Here is a 2,499-nt window from a genome sequence, read left to right on the forward strand (position 1 = left end):
ATCTAATATTCCTTCCTCCTCCTATTTTCCCCACAACAGCAGCCCTGTGAGGTGAGTTGGGCTGAGAGAGTGCGACTGGCCCAAGGTCTTGGTCAACTCTTCAATGCTTATATAATTACAAATAGTTCTCTTTGTTAAGTGGAAATTTGGCATGTTTCTACAGCATAAGCCCGGATGACTAAAGTGGTCCATGCCATTTTACCCCTAGGCCGAGTTCAACAAAAGAGCCTAAGGGTAACAGACAGAGGCCAAACTTCTTATAACACAACCAGCCAACTCCATTCTTCTTTCCTTCCTGAAATAACTTTTGCCACAGCTGCTCACTGATGCTTTCAAAGGACAGTAAGTGGTGCATTAGCAACAGCTGCCCAGTGAACTCTTATTTACATGCTGTGTTGCATTGTAGTTTATCAGCTGCTTCTTGAACCTGGACACAAAGATTCATCCTGAATCTTTGTGAGTAGAGTAAGGAAACATCTCCCTTTAAGACATGTGGACATCAGCAGTCCAAAGCATCACTGTGATATGGTAACAAACACTGGTTAGCCCTCTTGCTGCCACATTTTATATCCACTGAAGCTTCTGTTGCAATTTGATCCATTATGTGTTGTATGTGAGAGAGGGGGGAAGGAAATGGGAACATTCAGCCCAGTCTAACTGCTTGTTGCACCCAGGTAGCTATTTTGTACCCAACAAGGCAGAAAATCTGCAGTTTGCACAATCTGAGATCTCTATTCTGGGTGAGAAGCCATACAAGTTCAGCATGGTCCTTGGTATGAGAGGGAGACCATGAAGTAGAGAAGATACCTCTGAGCGTATCCCCACTCTCCCATCCCCATGATCCTAACTGAAGGACAGAACAAGTGAAAAATATACATCAAAATATGTATGTCAGCAAGCAGTGTCGACTCCATTATTGTTCTTCCTAGGAGAAAACATGCAGTTACAGAAAATGGTCCTTTCTGCCCCATGTTATGGGGCAAAACCTTTCATTTCAAAGCACATGGGCAACAGATGCTGCAAACACATCTTAGAAGTCAGCCATGTTATAGCTTTCAGCTCCTGTGGCCTACTTGATGAGTCCACTGTCAATAGCATTCATTTCAAGCCACAGATCAGCAGAGCTAAGGATCAAGGCTCTGTTCCTGTTCATTCAACTATTATTGCTGCCTTAGAACCATGCTGTCAGTCCTTTTGTGTTAAATCCAGGTCACAAAATCAACTTTCAATTGACATAACATGGTTAGGCAAAATGTTAACATCATTACTGAAACGTAGCTTTGGCCGAGAAACAGTAGCTCCATGGCCTAACCTGGCTCTTCCCATCTTATTCTAACACAGGGTTTCTCAATCTTGGCAACTTTTAAGACACATGGACTTCAACTCCCAGAATTCTGGGCATTGAAGTCCACACATCTTAAAAGTTGCCAAGGTTGAGAAGCCCTGTTCTAACGTTATCACCTCTGGACTTCAACATGTTGCCTGGAGGACAAAAGCTTGCCTGCCAACAAGATCCTCGGCACTTGCCAAAAGCCCTTCTCTACCAAATTTTAAATCCTTTGAATTAAAATAATGAACAGGAAGCTGGCATGCTCAAAGCAAAGCACCAGCCTCAAGCATAACCTGCACTTCTAACAATGCTTCTGGACCCCACCTAATTCCCTGAAGGATTCTTAGAAAATAGAAGGGGGGTGGGGGGAAGTTGCAGCTCAAAGCTGTGTTTGCCTTCTAGTACAAAGACATTTTGTGATTGGCCACACCTATGAAGGCAGCTGGTCTGACAGTACCCCTCAAATGCCCTCAGAATTGCTGAGATGCCACTGCTCTGAAAACACTGGGAATCCCTTTCAGTCAGAGGTGGACAACTGACAACATATAAATTCTCAAACCCAACTTTCTTCTCCGGGTGGGGTAGGCAGGGTGGGAGGCTGGTTTTAAGTGATGAAATGAGTTTTTAACACTCAAGGAACTTGAAGGTACCCACTGCACCCCATGCGTTGCTAAGGGAAGGTCTCAGTCATTGCAAGATATCACTCTAGATCCTGGAGAAAGAATGATGTCAGCTCTGGAGGTAGCACAAATTGTTTGCTTCCTGCTGGAACCACAGAAAACTTTTTAAAAGGAAAAAAAAAAACAAGGGCAAAGTGCCACCCCTCCCTCTGGCCCTGTCACGTTACTGGGTAATGCAGTTTCTTCACCTTTGGCTCTTCCTGACACATTCTGGCAGGATTGCTCTGTTAAACTGTTTAGGCTTAAGAATGTGGCATCAAAGTGTTTGTTCTTTAAAATCTGCAGCACAACAGCTGTTCTGAAGGAATGCAAATATAATACCGACAACGGTTGACTTATATTCACGAACTCAGCTGGCAGTTGCAATGTTACATGTTGCCTTCTTATAAATTCTTAATTATGAGACTTAAGAGAGATCAGCTATTTTTATGTTTAGGGTCTACAGCAACAAAGTTTGAAAGTAAAGAAAGCAAGGACCAGTCAGATTAA

The sequence above is a fragment of the Candoia aspera genome, chromosome 2 (genome assembly GCF_035149785.1).
Source record: "Candoia aspera isolate rCanAsp1 chromosome 2, rCanAsp1.hap2, whole genome shotgun sequence".
NCBI classification, from domain to species: domain Eukaryota; kingdom Metazoa; phylum Chordata; class Lepidosauria; order Squamata; family Boidae; genus Candoia; species Candoia aspera.